General features: G+C 53.0%; 1 long non-coding RNA gene across 2 annotated transcripts; it reads right to left on the bottom strand.

Annotated features, from left to right (window-relative positions):
• Nucleotides 1–707: 707 nt before the first annotated feature.
• LOC311610470 lies at nucleotides 708–17,213 on the bottom strand. Of its 2 annotated transcripts, XR_014792963.1 has the most exons (4): nucleotides 17,070–17,213; nucleotides 11,256–11,303; nucleotides 2,285–2,378; nucleotides 708–1,431 (listed from the first exon to the last, which is right to left on the bottom strand). It is a non-coding gene; the product is annotated as an uncharacterized lncRNA (long non-coding RNA). The 2 variants fall into 2 exon arrangements; XR_014792964.1 differs by lacking the exon at nucleotides 17,070–17,213 and having other exon boundaries at nucleotides 11,256–11,583.
• Between the last annotated feature and the right edge of the window lie 1,013 nt (nucleotides 17,214–18,226).

Here is an 18,226-nt window from a genome sequence, read left to right on the forward strand (position 1 = left end):
AGTCTTTAAGATTTAGAATTTAGAACAAAGGAAAATTCCTGTGGTTTGAACCTTTAAAAGGGATTGCCTACCCCTGAAATGGGGCAGTCGTGTGGAGACCACCTGCTTGTAGTGCTCTCGCGGCTGTCCTGGCCAGATATTTCAATACATCTTTGCCTGCTTTTTAATTAATCATCAGCCTCCGGTGGTCTTATTTTGAACCCATGGTTCTACCCCACAACAGACAGAGGCACAGAGGCGTGGGCACACCTGCCTCTTCCTGGATGAAGAAACCAAGTCTCAGGCTGAGTGGCTTTCCCCTGGTCACCTCGTCACCACACTCGACACCAGTCTTCCCCTGGCTCAGCCAGTGTCCCTTTAAGGGACAAGCAGAGGGAAGGGAGGAGCGTGGCATCCTTTTGAGGTGGAAGTGGAGGCCAGGGGGCCTCCCCTAGCGCCTTAGCACCATGGCGTCAGTCCCCATAGGTGGGAGGCCCCTGCGCCCCAGCAGACCCCCCAGGGATGCGGAGGGGTCTGTGACAGAAGTGGAGGCTGGGCAGACGGGCCGGAGAAGGAGCCAGGGACAGCTGCTGCGAGTCCCTAGTCCATGTGCTGCCTGGGGCCTTGGGAGTCTCTTGAGTCCTGGGCACCTGTAGGTGGTGTGGAGCCCGGGGCTCACGTGTCACGCTCGCCATACGGAGTGTGTGCAGGAGGCTGCAGGACTTGAGCAGACAGACCTGAGGTCATGCTGAGCTGTCAGGTGACACGGTACCTGGGAGAAGTGTGGTGAGGACGGGGTAGGAGTGGGGAAGAAGGTGGGTGCCAGAGGGAAGTGGCTGCCCAGCTCTAGGTGTGGGGAAGGCAGGGTGTGGCCAGTAACCACAGTGGAGGGGGGAGAGGGAAGCTGGGATCCTGTGGCTTTTCCTCTCTCCAGGGGACAACAGGGTAGGTCAGTGCTGGCCCAGTGGACACCCGTGATCAGAGCGGCCCTGGTGGGGGTGAGGACCAGGCTGAGGGGGAGGCAGTGGCCCGGCGCTTCTCCTGGGAGCCACCCCGCTCTCAGGTGGTCCCGGCAGCTTGGTTTTCCAGGCTTGAAGGCAAAGGGTCATCCATGCACGTGAACTTCTGTCTTCTGAGAGGGAGGCCCAGGAGGAGCGGTCCCGGGGGGCCAGGGCCGGGGGATGGGTAGAGGGGAAGAAGAGTCTGAGGTTTAGCTTGTAACCAGGGAGCCCTTCTCCACTATCAGGGAAGGAGCGGTGCAGGAGGCAGAGGGAGGAGGTTTCAGCTGGGGCCGCGCCCCAGACAAGCTCCCAGGAGCTGAGCCTGGGTGGATGGTGGGGCCCGTGTTCGGTCCTGCTGGCCCGTTCTCAGGCCTAACGGTGTGGCACTGTGACAGTCACTACAGAACATGTGGGTCAGGGCCCGAGTTCAGCATGGGACAGCCTCTGCCTCCTTGAGATTTCATAGGAGCAAAGGCAATTTGAGGTTGGAAGATACTCTAAACCTAAGGTGACCAGGCGTCCCGCTTTTGGCGGGACAGTCCCGATTTTTAACAATTTGTCCCGAGTCCCGCGGCGTTTTTAAAAAGTCTTGATTTTTGGAAAGAATCTTTCCAATCTTTCAAAAAATCGGGACTTTTTTAAAACGCCGCAGGACAAATTGTTAAAAATTGGGACTGTCCCTCCAAAAACGGGACGTCTGGTCACCTTATCTAAACCCCCTGTTTTACCTGGAGCAAACTGATACCAGGGCTGGTTGGGGGTCACCCTGCATCTCCATCACGGTCGTGTTGAATTGTACAGCTTCCCTGCTGTGCTAACCTGTGAGTTCGGAGGACAGATGTGCCTGCCTGTGAGCTTAGCACAGCGCCTGGCACTAACTAGACCTTCCTTCAAGGAAGAGGATGTGGAAGGAAGGGATGGCCAGCACTGATATTCCATCTCCCGGTGGCAAGGGCAAGCTCCCAGCCTCTTAAGAAAGGATATGAAACACCAAACCTCACTAATTTGGGGTTTGCAACAACACAGACATCACAGCCTTGATCCCAGTGAGTGAAAATGGAAAGTGACTTCTCGATACTTAGGTGTTGTTCCTGATGGAGAGGCACCATGATGAGAAGAATACACCTTACATTTGGATGGCACTTCAGACCTTCCCAAATTCTTTTATGTAAGTAATCTAACCTGATGTTGACAGTAACCTTAGGAGGCAGGAGAGAGAGAAGGTCCTTGGTTTGGTCAGCTACCCCCCCCCCCACCTGCCGGCAAAACCATGGCGGAGGTCTGGACCCTGCGGGAGGATGTACCTGCGATGAGGCCTGACCCCCCCAGGAAACGCAGTCTGCTTGGGAGGTCACTGCATCTCTTGTCTAGGGAGGGATGGGCCACCTGGTAACACAGCTGGAGAAAAAAAAACAAAACCTTAGAAAATACAACCCAACAATGGGATAGAATTGAGTCCAGACATAAGCCTTACATCTATGTTCAAGGGTGCCAAGGGGGAGTGGGCAAGGGAAGAAGGTTCTGGATTTCCACAGGCAAAGGAATGAAGTTGGTCCCTTCCTCATCCCGTTTACAAAAATTAACCCAAATGGTCATAGACCATGTAAGAGCTAAAAATAATAAAAGTCTGATAAAAAGCACATGTATAATCCTTGTGACTTCGGAGTAGGCAATGGTTTCTTAGGTATGACACCGGCAGCACAAGTTACAAAAGAAAACTGGGTAAACAGTAAACGATAAATTGGTCTTCATCAAAATGAAAAACGTTTGTGCTTCAAAGGACACCATCAGGAAAATGAAAAGACAACCCACAGCCTGGGAGAAAGCACGTGTGTGATACAGACTTGTGTCCAGGATATATGAAGAACTCGTACAGTTCAACAATAGAAAGACAAATAACTCGGTTAAAAAGTGGGCAGAAGATTTAAATAGACATTTTCCAAAGACACACACAAATGATCAAGCACACAAGAAAGATGCTCGCCAAAGCCGGTTTGGCTCAGTGGATAGAGCATCGGCCTGCAGACTGAAGAGTTCTGGGTTCGATTCCGGTCAAGGGCATGTACATTGGTTGCAGGAGCATCCCCAGTAGGGGGTGTGCAAGAGGCAGCTGGCCGATGTTTCTCTCCCATTGATGTTTCTAACTCTCTGTCCCTCTCCCTAACTCTCTGTAAAAAATCAATAAATTATATTTAAAAAGAAAAAAAAAAGAAAAAAAAAGAAAGATGCTCAACTTCATTAGTCACTGGGGAAATGGGAACCAAACCAGAATGAAATATCACTCCGTACCCACCGAGATGCCTAAAGTGAAAAAGGCAGACCAGAGCAAATGTTGTCAAAGGGAGGGAGAAATGGAAATCTGTGTACATTCCTGATGGCTTGAGAAAGGCTGAAGCAATGTTGGAAAACAGAATGAGCTCTGCTGGTGTGGCTCAGTGGTTGGGTGTTGATCTATGGATCAGGAGGTCACAGTTCTATTCCCAGTCAGGGCACATGCTTGGGTTGCGGGCTCTCTCCCTAGTAGGGGGCATGCAGGAGGCAGCCAACCAATGATTTTTTTCTCATTGATGTTTCTATCTCTCCCCCTCTCCCTTCCTCTCTAAAATCAGAAATATATATATATATATATATATATATATATATATATATATATATATATATATATGGTCGGCAACTAAGTAATTGCGGATTTTTTAAAGAAAATCAAAGACAATTTTTTCATGGAACTAAATAACTTTATTCTGTAATGTATTGCCCATTTTGATCAATGACCTTTTGCCATCTTTCAGGCAGCATCATAATCCCACGTTCAAAAAACTTCTGGTTTTTATTAGCAAAAAACTGAATCAGGTACGATTTGACATCATCATCATTATTGAAATTTTTACCATTCAAGGAGTTTTGTAAAGATCGAAACAAAAAGTAATCAGATGGTGCAAGGTCAGGACTATATGGTGGATGTGGCAAAACATCCCAACCAAGCTCCATTAATTTTTGCCGAGTGACCAAAGATGTGTGTGGCCTTGCATTGTCATGATGGAATACAACACCTTTTCGATTTGTCAATTCGGGCCGCTTTTCTTCAACTGCATTGTTTAATTTCGTTAGTTGTTCAATGTAGACATCAGAATTGATCGTTCGGTTGGGTGGTAAGAGTTCAAAGTAGACAATTCCTTTGTAATCCCACCAAACTGATAACAAAACCTTCTTTTGATGAATATTAGCTTTTGATGTTGTTTGAGTTGGTTCACCTGGCCTGCTCCACGATCTTTTCCGCTTGATATTGTTGTAAACAACCCATTTTTCATCGCCAGTTATCAGTCGTTTTAAAAATGGATCATTTTCATTACGTTTCTTTAGCAAATCGCAGCTGCTAATGCGTTGCGTTAACTGTGATTCTTTCAGTTCGTGAGGAACCCATGTATCGAGTTTTTGAACATAGCCAAGTTGTTTTAAGTGATTTTCAATGCATGTATGTGATACATGAAACTTCTCTGCAATCTCACGTGTTGTACTGTGACAGTCTGAATTGATTATTGCTTTGATTAGGGTGTCATCAACTTCAACTGGACGACCAGAGCGTTTTTCATCTTTGAGTGAAAAATCACCAGAACGAAATTTGGCAAACCAATTTTGACACTGCCGTTCTTTTAAGGCTTCGTCACCATAAACAGCACATAACTTTTTATGAGCTTGCGATGCGTTTTCCCTTTGCGGAAATAAAAAAGCAAAATTTGACGAAAATGTTCCTTTTGATTTTCCATTTTTCAACGAACGCCAAACGAAAACTACAAAACAGATCAAAAAACTTTTTTTACTGATTAACAGCTGAATAGCCAACTACAAATAACAAAATGTGTTTTACATTTGTACTACGTCTGCAAACCTAAAAATTCAACTGAAGCCATGTATGTGTGAAACCCGCAATTACTTAGCTGCCGACCCAATATAACATAACAGATTGGCCGTTTCTCAAAATGTTAAACATAGAGTTACCATGTGACCCAGCAATGCCATTCCTGGGTATATAGCCAGGAGAATTGAAAATATGTCCACACGAAAACTTTTACATGAATGTTCAAAGCAGGATAATATTATTTATGTTAACCAAAAATTGGAAAAACTCCAAATGTCTACCAACTGACGGATGAATAAACAAAATACGGTACATTTATATAATAGAGTATTGTTTAGTCCTATAAAGAAATGAAATATTTCTACAACATGGATGAGTCTTAAAAAGATTACACTGCCCTCGCTGGTTTGCCTCAGTAGATAGAACATTGGACTGAAGAGTCCCAGGTTCGATTCCTGTCAAGGGCACATGCCCCGGTTGGAGGCTCGATCCCCAGGAGGGGGCAAGCAGGAGGCAGCTGATCAATAATTCTCTCTCAATGTTTCTATCTCTCCCTTCCTCTCTGAAATAAGTTAAAAAAAATATATATATATATATATATATTTTTTTTTTTTTTTAATTTTTTTTTTTTTTTTTAAAGGTCACACTAAGTGAAAGTTGCTAGTCATGAGGGCCACGTAGGTATAAACCCACTATGTGAAATGTCTAAAACAGGCACATCCATACAGACAGAAAGTAGGTGAATAGTGCCAGGGGTTGTAGGAGGGGGAATGAGAGTGATTGCCAATGGTATGGGGTTTCTTCATGGGACGATGAAAATGCTCTGGTGAAATTATTGGTGATGGTTGCACAGCTCTACAAATATACTAGAAACCTCTGAACTGTACGCTTTAAATGGGGGGATTTTGTAGTTTAGGTATAATTATATTTCAATGTAACTTACTAAAAATATGCCCAAATATTTACTTCTGTCGTTCTATGTTCATCAAGGAATCTCCTGATTATTGGTCTGTTTTCAGAGAAGCCTGTGGTCCTCTCTTTGCTTAACCCAAACCTACCCATCTCTCAAAACCCTGACAGGAACAGCACCTTCCCAGGCCTTAGCCAGTATTCTGAACTCCTTGGTCCCCAGGAAGCTCTCACTGCCCCTCCCACACTCACCCAGTGCGACTGAGATGCAAAAGTTGGTGAGCTGTGAATACGCTGGACTGGAGATTTGTGTAGGGGTATAGAGGGCATTCAATCCCTCCTGAAGACTCTCTCCGGTCGAGCCTGGTCCAGCAGCATCCCAGCAGCACCCCGAGGCAAGAGGCAGGCAGAGAAAAGGAGCAAAGGGTCTCCTGACTGCAGTCACCCACCTCCTCGCAGCCAAGGACCGGGGCCCTCCAAAACCTAGTCCCCTCTCCCACCACCTAACCTGCTTCTGGAATGTTCCTCTCCTAGGAGCATGCTTTTCAAGGCATCATCACCCTTTCAACTCCTCCCTCCATCCAACCACTGCTGCCCCCTTTCCCTCCCTGGTCCCTTCTGCTGGCCCCTGAACCTCATGTCTCTCCGTCTCTCTTCCGTCTCTCCTCCGTCTCTCCTCCATCTCTCCTCCGTCTCTGCTCCCACCCACACCCCCGGTGGCTCCGCCCTCCACTGCCCCAGGGCCTTCAGTCAGGGCACTGCCCAACCTAACTCTTCCTTAGATGGAGCCTGGCACCCTCTGCTCACATCCCAGTGCTGAGCGATGGACATTCCTGTTTCCTCGGCTTGAAATGTCAGTCTTCCAGCTACTGGTTTGACCAACTCCTGGTCCTCCTATCAGGGTGCAATCTGAGAGACACCCCGGGGGCCTGGCACCGCTTGGGGACCTGCTTGTAAATACCCGGGAGTCTGTGTGGGCGAGGCCTGGCTCTGGCTCCGGCTCCGGCATTGTGGTCCCGGGAGAAACGTGTGGGGGAACAAGCGAGAGAAAGTAAAGGAGCGAGATGTTTTTAATGAGGGCCAGGCGAGATTAGGCAATAGCAGACAGGGCAGACACGAGTCCAAGATTACTCAGACGTTCCTGGCCCGGACGGCGGAGGCGGACGGCCGCTGCCTCGGCCATGGCAGAGCCGGGCCTGGCCCCGGGCCTGGCCAAGAGAGGCGCACCGTCCCGGGCCCGGCCTCCTAGTCGGAGCCTGACACCCAAACCAGAGTGCGGTGGAGTCGGGCTCCAAAACAGGCTCAGTGGCCCCGGGGTGTTATCCTTGGAATGGAACATTAAAAAACACACAGCGTCTTTCTCATTAAATCTGTGCTGGACTTGAAGCTGCAGGGGGAGAGCTAAACATAGGCACACAAGAAAACCTTTTCAAAAGGTAGGTGTGCAAGCCAAAGCAGTGAAGAGGGGTTCTGTGGACACTCTGCCTGGAGAGGGAGAGATCGGATGCATATAAACCAGTGGGTCGGCAAACTGCGGCTCGAGAGACACATGCGGCTCTTTGGCCCCTTGAGTGTTTAGCAAAGGCCAGCTTAGGAGTGCCCTAATTAAGTTAATAACAATATACCTACCTATATAGTTTAAATGTAAAAAACTTGGCTCTCAAAAGAAATTTCAATCGTCGTACCGTTGATATTTGGCTCTGCTGACTTATGAGTTTGCCGACCCCTGATATAAACAAACTGCTGACTTTTCCCAGGGAAAGAGCTGCAGGTTTTCACCAGCTCCTGGGTGCATGGTGGACCAGGGGCTGCCAAGGCTGCCAGCCCGGCCTCCAGCCTCCTCGGCTGCAGGAACTCGCGTGGACGGGGCTGGGGCCCCTCTGTGCCGTCAGACCGGCCCTGGGGCTTTCCTCGAACGTGCGTGTGCCGTCTGCGAGGCATTGGAAGCGTCTGCGGCCCGTTCCCGAGGGGATGAGCAGGTGCAGAGGGATCGGTGGTGTGTGCAGGTGAGGTGTGTCCACCGAGAAGAGGAGCCACATGGACACGGATGCCACCTCTCCCGTTGAGGGTGGTCACGTCCAAGAGAGAAAGAGATTCCCTGGGTGTTTCTCTAGAGAGCAGAGGGAAGAACGACGAGTATGAAGGATGAGGCGGAAGTCGGAGTGAGCGTAGGAAAGCAGAGCGGTCCAGCCGCGGAGGCAGTGAGCCTCCCGGCCCCGGAAATGTGTCCGTGGAGGGTGTCGTGGGTAAGACAGGCGTCACTGGCAGAAGGAGCAGGGGTTCCCCACCTTGTTCCCTTCCAACATCCGTGGCTAAGCAGTCCCATGTTTTGAAATGTTGTGTCTCTTTAATAAATCACACTTATCCAAAGCAAAAATGATCCCCCTTTAAGAGTCAACGACGCCTATGCTAGGTGGGTACTGGACACGTCAGGGGGAAGGAACCCTTTTTAAAGTACACGAGGATCTGGCTACTCTGCTGTCCACCTGGAACAAATCCATCAACACGTTGGATGCAAACTGTCATTTAAAAAGAGCAACACGAATGAGACCAAGTAACACACTATATGCCACATACGTGCAGGAAGCCACCACTCGCCAATACTGTCATGAGAGTGCTCCAAGGAGCGCAGAAGGCCAAGCAGGCTGACATAAGCACCGATTGTTCCTGTTGAGATAGCGGTGGCTGCAAGCAATTTCCTGACCTGATAGCCTCCAAGTAAATGTTTTCTGGGCCTTACTGACCTTTACTGACCTTACTGACCTTTACTGACCTTACTGACCTTTACTGACCTTAGTGACCTTACTGACCTTTACTGACCTCAGAGATGGTCTGTCTGCTACCTGTTTGCTGTGCTTTCTGATGTCAAGATGTGTATCTACAACTGAATAAAAAGCAAACAGGTCCAGGTCTCAGTGTGCCTCTTCAAGAAAGAGGCTCCCCCTGGCTCCCACCCCTAATAATTCAAATAAAACAAAACCCCAAAAAACAAAACAAAAACAACAACACCTATGCTGTCAGCCACCTGATGCTTAGCAAGGCCGGGGCCCACGGAATAGAGGCAGAAGTGGCTCAGCCTCGGGGCCTGGAGAGGCTCCTGAAAAGAGGAGGCTGTGTCTCTCAGCAGCATCTGCATCTTCTAGTCATTCACCGAAATGGCTGAGACAGAGGGGCGGGAAGAGACTCCTCGGGGCCTTTCGGAAACACGGAGTTGTTCCTTTGGCTACACACACGTGAATCTATAAGAAAGGTGGTATTGTCAACATCAAGGGAACGGGCACTGCTCAAAAGGAAGGCCCCACAAATGTTACCATGGCAAAACTGGACGAGCCCACACTGTGGCCCTGGGGGCATTGTGGGAAACAAACAAGTTAAGGGCGAGATGCTTGCCAAGAGAATTAATGGACGCTCTGGGCATATTAATTGCTCCAAGAGCCACAATGGCTTCCTGAAATATGTGACGGGAAATGATCTGAAAAAGAAGGGAGCAAAGGAGCAAGGCACCTGGGTTCTACCGAAGCACCAGCCTGGGCCGCCCAGAGGGGCCGGCCTAGTGAGAACCGGCGGGAAGGAGCCCTCGCTGCTGGACTGCTTCCCGTGTGAATCCATGGCTCAGCAGGTATTTAAAAAACCAGGCCAATACCAAAACAGCAGCAGCAAAACACCCCGGGCTGTAAAAGCAGATAAACAAACAAACTGGATGAAAACAGGAGGCTGTGCTGGGGCTGGGGTTCTGTGAGGTGCCGGGGGGAGGTCTCTGCAGCCGGGAGAGCATGGAGGTGGTGCACGGGCTCCGGGCTCGGGCTCGGGCTCGGGCTCCGGGATCGAGGGCTGAGGATGACGGGGCGCTGAGATGAGCCGAGGCCGGAGGGTGCCGGTCCGGAAGGGCCCAGCAGGCTCTGCTCCGGGCTGGTCAGTTCAGGAGGGGCTGGGCAGGAAGATAGCATGTGGGGAGGGAAGAGGAGCCCAAAGGGAAAGAATAGATAAAATCCAACTACTTTACAAATTAGACCGTCTGCTATAAAAAGGCACCCCGAGAAAATGCGGACAGGTCCCAAACTGGGAAGGACACCTGCAACGCATGTAAATGACAAGGGACTGCCCTGGCCGGCTTGGCATGTTCCTGGGCTGCAGGTTCAATCCCAGCTGTGTGTATCTCCTCCCCTCCCCTCCCCTCCCCTCCCCTCCCCTCGCCTCGCCTCGCCTCGCCTCCCCTCCCCTCCCCTCCCCTCCCCCCTCCCCCCTCCCCTCCCCCCTCCCCTCTCCTCCCCTCCCCTCCCCCCCCTTCCCCCTCCCCCCTCCCCTCCCCCCCTCCCCTCGCCTCCCCTCCCCTCCCCTCCCCTCCCCTCCCCCCCTCCCCCCCCTCCCCCCCCTCCCCTCCCCCTCCCCCCTCCCCTCCCCTCCCCCTCCCCTCCCCTCCCCTCCCCTCCCCTCCCCCCTCCCCTCCCCTCCCCTCCCCTCCCCTCCCCTCCCCTCCCCTCCCCTCCCCTCCCCTCCCCCCCTCCTCCCCTCCCCTCCCCTCCCCCCTCCCCCTCCCCTCCCTCCCCTCCCCTCCCCTCCCCTCCCCTCCCCTCCCCTCCCCTCCCCTCCCCCCTCCTCCCCTCCCTCCCCTCCCCTCCCCCTCCCCCTCCCCTCCCCCCTCCCCCCTCCCCTCCCCTCCCCTTCCCTCCCCTCCCCCCCCCCCCTCCCCTCCCCCCTCCCCTCCCACCCCTCCCCTCCCCTCCCCTTCCCTCCCCTCCCCCCTCCCCTCCCCCCCCTCCCCTCCCCTCCCCTCCCCCTCCCCTCCCCTCCCCCCTCCCCTCCCCCTCCCCTCCCCTCCCCTCCCCTCCCCTCCCCTCGCCTCGCCTCGCCTCGCCTCTCCTCTCCTCCCCTCCCCTCCCCTCCCCTCCCCTTCTCTCTCTCTCTCTTCACTCTCTCTCTTCCTCTCTCCTCCTTCCATTCCACTGTCTCTAAAAAAAAAAAAAAATCAATGGGGAAAATGACAAGGGACTAATATCTAGAATGCATAAAGAATCATATGAATCAATAAGAAAAAGCTTTAGGTAAAGGACAGAAAGAGAATAGCACAGAAGAAGAATACAAATTCCCCATAAACATATACAAAGATGTCCCATCTCACTTAGCAACAAAGGAGTGAGAAGATGCCCACGAAACTGGCGTAAAGTGAGAACGTGGACGACACTGAGGAGGTGGCGCAACGTGGGGACGCCCGTGCGCTGCCGGTGGGAATGCAAACCAGCACAGCGCGCCCGGAGGGCAGGCGGCCGCTTGGACTGCCCCGGACCGTCGTGTACCCTTGACCCAGCAACCTCACTCCCACTGCATTCCCAGAGCAATGCATCTCACCCTGGGACGAGAGCCAGTTGTGTGTTTGCCTTCGTTTTCAATCCGTTGGGGGAATAACACTTCCATAAGATGGAATAAGAAGTGAATTCCTAACATAATGAAAGTGAACAAAAAGACATACAATATACAAGCCCTGATACTTCATTTAGACTCAATAAAGTTACCTGTGTGAACCAAGGGGGCGTGTACAAGAATCTTCTGGGAAAATTGTTCTGTGAAAGAGAAAGAAAAAGAAGTTACTCGAGTGCCCAGAGACAGGGCTGGAGCCTGGAGCGTGGACCGGGGACCGCACAGAGTTGTAAACATACATGAACGGCAGCTCTGTGTACATTACTCTGAAACAGCTCCCGCTCGGTCTCAGAAACATCATTGCACGAGAAAGCACAAGCCCCTGAAGACTCTCCTATGATGCCTTTTACTGAAGCATAATTCCCATTTCTGTGTTGCAGCATAACCCACCCATTTTAAATGTACGATTTAATCATCCTTAGGTTATTTACAGAATTGTGCAACTTCCGCACTGTCTAATGTCAGTACATTTCCAACACCCCTGGTCACTTCCCATTCCCACCCCGGCCACAGGCCACCTCTGGCCTGCAGTCTGTCTCTATAGATTTGACTTTACCGAACATTCCGTGCAAATGGAATCATACAATATGTAGTCTTTCGTGTCTGGTTTCATTTTTACACTTGAGCATCACTGGAGCTTATCCACGGGGTAGCATGTTATCAGAACGTCATTCCCGCTGTTGCCAAATAACCTTCCCTCGTGTGGATATTCCACATTTTATCACCCTTTCCAGCTGGTGGCCACGTGGGCTGTTTCCTCTTCTGAGCTGCTCTGAACAGGGCTGCTTTGCATGGAAGTCTTTTCGCAAACATGGTTTCGTTTCTCTTAGACACGTATCTAGCAGACACATTTTAAAACTAATCTCTAAAAGGAGGAAGATGACACCGTGTGGAAAGAAAGAGGCTGATAAACCCAGGCGTGCATGTGGGGGCCGGAGATGGGAAAGGACAGGACTCAGCAAGACAAGAGTGGGTCTAGGGGTGTTGGCTTTATCATGCTTCCTAATCCATGTATACATCAGATATCATGTATGTGCATACTTATATTATACATAATCTATTCTATCTGATAATGGGGTAATATGCAAATTAGTCGGGATGCTGTCATGTAACAACCAATCAGCAGGCTGCCTGTGTGGCAGGAGCGGGTGGGTGGGGACTTGTGCTGCCTGGGCACATGAGGCTCACATTCCCACCCCCTGTGCCGGCCTGGGGGACTTGAGGCTCGAGTTCCCTCTCCCCAGCTCCTCTCACAGCAAAAGGCAAATAGCAATATTAAAATATTTTCTCTAGCCAAAACCGGTTTGGCTCAGTGGTAGAGCATCGGTCTGCGGACTGAAGGGTCCCAGGTTCGATTCCGGTCAGGGGCATGTACCTTGGTTGTGGGCACATCCCCGGTAGTGGGTGTGCAGGAGGCAGCTGGTCGATGTTTCTCTCTCATCGACGTTTCTGGATCTCTATCCCTCTCTCCTCCTCTCTGTGAAAAATCAATAAAATATATTATAAAAAAAATATTTTCTCTAATTCAATTTTAATGTGCAAGGATTTTGTGCACTGGGCCACTAGTATTACATAATAAACTTTTTTTTTTTTTTTTTTTTTTAAGTGAAGCCTGTCTCCATTTCCCTAATAATTCCACTGTGTCCTCATCTCAGGATAATCAGCTCTCTATTCCAGCCTCCTGCTGGTACTCCTTGCTTAGCCTCTTCCTGGCTCCCTCTGCTCCAGTCCTACGGCCACTGTCCCCGCCCCACTCTACTATAGACCCTTATGGTTCCTCTGGCCTCCCCTCCAGACCAGGCTAACACACAGCTGTGAGAAAGGATGCTTGTCCAGAAATGTGAATCCAGTCACAGCATCCATTCCCTAAAACCCTTCCCTGGCCCAGCCGGCGTGGCTCAGTGGTTGAACGTCGGACCTATGAACCAGGAGATCATAGTTCGATTCCCGGCCGGGGTAGCAGAACTTCATGCCTGGATTGTGGGCTCTATCCCCCGTAGGGGCCATGCAGGAGGCAGCCGATCAATGATTCACTCTCATTACTGATGTTTCTCTCTATCTCTCCCTTCCTCTCTGAAATCAATAAAAATATATTAAGAACAAACAAACAAACAAAAACACCTCCCCTGGCTCATTGTCAACAGAGGGGCAGAAGGCACACTCCTCAGTGTCAAATCCAAAGCTCATCCTGGTGTGGCTCCTGCCTCCTGCCTGTGCCCAGCTCTCATCGACCTCCACGTCCCTCTCTCAGTGCCCTGGGGGTCTGGTCCCTGAAAAAGGGCTCAACAGTCAGCAATCCAGGGATGAAAACAAGAATCACTCGGTCTATCAAAGCAATCACAGATAGCAGTCTAGGTCCAGCTGTCCTTTCTTGGTTACATCACCTTGGAGCCCAAATAGTCTTTCTTTTCTAGTTAAAATATTACTTCTTTCCTTGAAGGTCGTGACCCCTTCTTCCTAATCCCACTGGGGCCCAGCCTGCAGCCTGGAGGCTTGGGGACTTGGGGCTCTCACCGGCCCTAGCGTGCTCCCCGCCCCGGTGTGTATGTTACTGGGACTGTGTATGTTACACACTGTCCCTGGAGCGGAGCCAGGATGTGAACAGAACTGCCCACACTCAGGGAGCCCTGGGACCACACTCCGGCAGGAAGACAGATGGGAGGAAGCAGCAAGAGACACGGTGCGAGAGAGAAGCTGAGAACGAGGGAGGCAAAGCAAGGCCTGTGGTGACAGCACAGACAGAAACGCGGGGACCCCCAGAGAGGGGGAGGGGGAGGGGCTGCTGTCACCAGCGGGGGAGCGGGAGCTGGGGGTCTGCCGGCCGCACTGGGCTGGGCAGAGGCACCCCGGTGGCCTCTCACAGTCTCCATCATGGGGCCCAGAACACGGAGGCAAATTCATCTCTGGGGCCCACCCCTCCCTTCTAGATGTCCAGGGCCCTGGCCAGGCCCGAAGGAGCCGGCTGCCTGGTGTCCCCACCCTTCCTCCAGGGCCCGTCAATAAACAAACTCCCTGGCAGGCTTCGAACATGGTCAGAGGAGGGTTCCTGGGAGGAAAACGGCATTTTTGGAGGGACTTGCTTTGTTTTAGGAAACACCTCTTGAGGGGCCTTGGAGGCAGATGTTGGGCGGAGAGTCCCGTGTTGAGGGCAAGGTGGCAGTGGACTCCTGAGGCCAGGCAGAGGCCACCTCCTGTCACCCCTTCCTTGACAGCGGGGTGAGTTGACCAAGACGCAGAGGAGGAGGAACCCGCCGAGAGGAGGCCTTCCCAGGGTCGGGGGTGAGAAGGTACAGGACGCCTGGGGAGAAACCCTTCCCTGGAGGAGCCTGGACGGGGCCTGGCCCTGCAGAGGGCACTCACCCGGCCACCTGGGTGCCCTGGGGACTCCATGGAGACCCTGGAGCAGTAAAGAGCTCGGGAGCCGGGCTCGCTGGCACAGGGCCATCACGTTTGCTGGTGTTGCAGCTGCCCAGGCGAAAAGGGGCGGCCAGGCCCTGACTCTGCAGTGAAGTGAAGCAGCCAGCACTGAGCCCTGGTCAAATTGGGCCCTGGAGTGTGTGTGTGTGTGTGTGTATGTGTGTGCATGTGTGTATGCATGTGTATGCGTGTATGCGCGTGTATGCATGCATGTGTGTGTTTGTGCGTGTGCGTGTGTGTGTGTGTGTGTGTGCACACCAGATGAAGAGAGGCCTGTGGGAGGAGAGAAAACTCCACAGATAGATGGGACTGCCTGCAGTCACACTGTTTGGACCTGACACTGCCCCTCGAGCTGTGAAGGGCAACGGACGTCACAGGGGACGATGGGATGTGGGGAGGGATAACGTTGTATTAAAACCACAGCAGAGGTCTTGGCTTCCAGCAGCCTTAGGCCCGGGAACCTAAAGCCAACCCCAGGGGACACTTTTGGGCCCTGGGTCTTCGAGGTGAGACCTTCAACTGATGCAGGGGGCAGAGGGGTCTGTTTATAATCTGATAGATAGAGCACCTGAATTAAACGGAGAGATAATCACATTATTTTGAAATTCTGGAATACATACACGTACAGGACATTAAGGACCAACCCAAATTCTGGACCTGCTGAGGGGCGTGGCTCTCCCCGACACCAGATGGCCGCTCCGGCTCTCCCACCAGCTGGGAGTGTGGCTTCTTGGGTGAGGGAGCTTCTGAGTTAAGGTCAAGGTGCCTTCACATCTAATCTGCTCTCAATGAAGACCAGCTGACCTGCTAGGCACCCCTGAGACAGGAGGTGAAGACCAAGGCCAGGAGTGGTAGCTCAGATAGAGTGGAGGAGCAGGCAGGGCAGGGCGAGTGGAACCCCTGACTCAGGACCGTGTGCCGCTGAACCGCTGCGACCTTGGAGGTCACCCAGGTGTAATGCGCTCCTCGGAGGCAGGGCCTCCCAGGCCCACCCCCTTCCTCCTGCTTCTCTGGGTTCGGCGGAGGCCCTGCCCTGGACGAGGTGCCCCGGGGCCGCGGCTGAGGCACAGCTGTGTCTTCGCCCGTCTCCCCCGGGGCAGCCTCGGGCGGTGGCTTGTTCACCCTGCACGTGTGGCTTGAGTGGCTGCCACTGCCTCACTGCACCCCTGGCACAGGGGCTTGGCTGAGGAGCAGGGGGTATGGAGCCAGAGTTAGAATAGGTTTGGGACCCAAGGTGAGAACCCAGAGCTGCCACAAGCTTTGAGCAAAGTACGGGAGTCCCTGCCGTGCCGGTTGGGGCTGGTGTTGGAGGTGATTACATGCCTGTCGATGTCAGCAGCTCCGCCCTGTGCCTCTCTGTCACCCCAGGCTGCACACTCTCGCTCCCCAGAGTGTTTCTTGCTCTCCACAGTGCTGCTAGCACCCACACAGTCTTTGATGTTTGTTGATTGGTTGACTGACTCGGGGAGAAGAGCAGGGAGGTGGGGATTGAGAACAGACTGGGCATGGCCCTCCCAGAGATTTCCTTCCTGGAGGGGAGAGCTGGCCGGAGGAGCGTGACGCTGGGGCTGATGCCTCCTGCTCAGCCCAGGCCGCCATCCACAGGGCAGACCTTCTGGGCTGGAGGAGCCTGGGGTGTCCTACTGACTGTGACCCAGTGCCCAGACTCCTGTGTGCGATGGACACAGTCACGGTGAGACACAGCCCCAATGCGGGCGGCGTCCCTGACCACATCCCCGACCTCTGCGCTCTCTGATGGCCTGTCCACATCCCTGCCTCCCTGGGTGCCGGCTCTGTGCGGAGGAAAGCGGAGTGCGGGAGGGCGGGGCTGTGCACGCTCCTGCCACAGGGTGTGCCCTCCCCTCCTGCTCCCTGGCGGAGCTGCCTTCCTCTCATCGTCACCTGGCTGCACCCCAGTCCCCTCCCCTGGAGAGCCTTCCCTCAGCAGCGACCTACCCCCCCGCGATGCTCCAGCCCTTTCCTCCTGCCGTTTTCTCCATGCTCTTGTTGCTACATGCAATTAGGTTTCTGTGTACGTGTGCGCACATTTGCATGTACATGTTATTAGTTTAGTTTTTCATGTTGTGTCTCCTCCACTTCACATAAGTTTCATGAAAGCAGGGGCTTGTCTGTCTTCCTGCTTACTGTCTCTGCAGGGCCTACAACAGTCCTGACACCAGTAAGTGCCCAACAAACCCTATGAAAGAAGAAAAGGAATGGAGGAAGGGAGAAAGAGAAGGGTAAGAGGCAGGGAGGAAAGGAGGAAGGGATGGAGGGAGGGAGAGAGGGAAAAGAAAGCAACTTTCTCCTGACCCGCCCCCTCGGGGCCTCACGGAGACACGCGGGGTGTTGGGGAAGGCTGCCCCTTTCGCTGCCTCCCACCTCGGTGCTCAGGGCTGCCTGCCACCTCCTGCACCCAGCCGGTCCCCACCACTGCTCACCCACCTCCCAGTCTGTCCCCGGGGTCTGCAGAGCGGAAAAGCTGGCCTCACCTGATCTCGCTGCTCCTCCTCCCATCCTGCAGTGTGGTTCTGGCTCCTGGGCAGGTGGGCCGCTCAGCTCCAGGTCCCCGTGGGGCACACAGTCATTGATGCCCCCCAGCCTCCTCCCCTCAAATGCTGGCGGCCTCACGTGACTCTGTCTTCATCGGTGGCTCAAGAAGCTTGTGGCCAACCCCCCCCCCTCCCCCCCTCCCCCCCCCCCCCCGCCTCGCTGCCACAGGGCGGCGGCTCTGCTGGAGGCTCCTGCCGCCCCAACCGACCGGGGCTGCGGCCGCTCTGGCCCCTCTGCTCCCCGTGCGGCTGCAGCGTGGGCTTTGCCCAGAGTGACTGCTGGTCCATTGTGAGCTCCTCCAAGCAGCCATGTGCCTTCCATTCAGCCCAGCTTTCTTTTCAAGGAAGTTGGAGCCGGTTCCTCAGGAACTGTGGGCTGGTCAGGGTCTGTGTCTTTCCATTACTTGCGGTGCCAAAGCAAGGCCACCTCCCTGAGCTGGGCGGCCTGTGGTCCAGCATGTTGGTTTGGGCAGCGGCCCCAGTGGCCAAGCACAGTGCCTCTTCCGCCTCCTTCCAGCACAGCAAGCTCTTGCTCCTTAAAACAAAATGTTTTAACTGGAGAAAGAGATAGAGATAGAGATAAAGACAGAGAGAGAGAGAGAGAGAGAGAGAGAGAGAGAGAGAGAGAGAGAGAGAGAGAGGACTGAGCTCAATTTGTTGTTCCACTTATTCCTGCATTCATTGGTTGATTCTTGTATGTGCCCTGACTGGGAATCAAACCTGCCTGCACTTGGTGTGTCAGGACTGTGCATTAACCCATTGGTCGGCAAACTCATGAGTCCACAGAGCCAAACATCAACAGGACAACAACTGAAATTTCTTTTGAGAGCCACATTTTCTAAACTTAAACTTCTTCTAACGCCACTTCTTCAAAATAGACTCGCCCAGGCCGTGGTATTTTGTGGAAGAGCCACACTCAAGGGGCCAAAGGGCTGCATGTGGCTCGCGAGCCGCAGTTTGCCGTCCACGGAATTAACCAGCTGAGCTACTTACCAGGGGGCCCTTGCTCCTTCGGCTGTTTCTCTGGCCAGGACTCTCCTGCCGCGGTCCCTGTGCCAGCTTCACCCCTGCTTGTCCTGGGCTCCCTGATTCGATGC

The sequence above is a fragment of the Pipistrellus hanaki genome, assembly GCF_964339955.1.
Source record: "Pipistrellus hanaki genome assembly, chromosome: 16".
In the NCBI taxonomy this organism is placed as follows: Eukaryota; Metazoa; Chordata; class Mammalia; order Chiroptera; family Vespertilionidae; genus Pipistrellus; species Pipistrellus hanaki.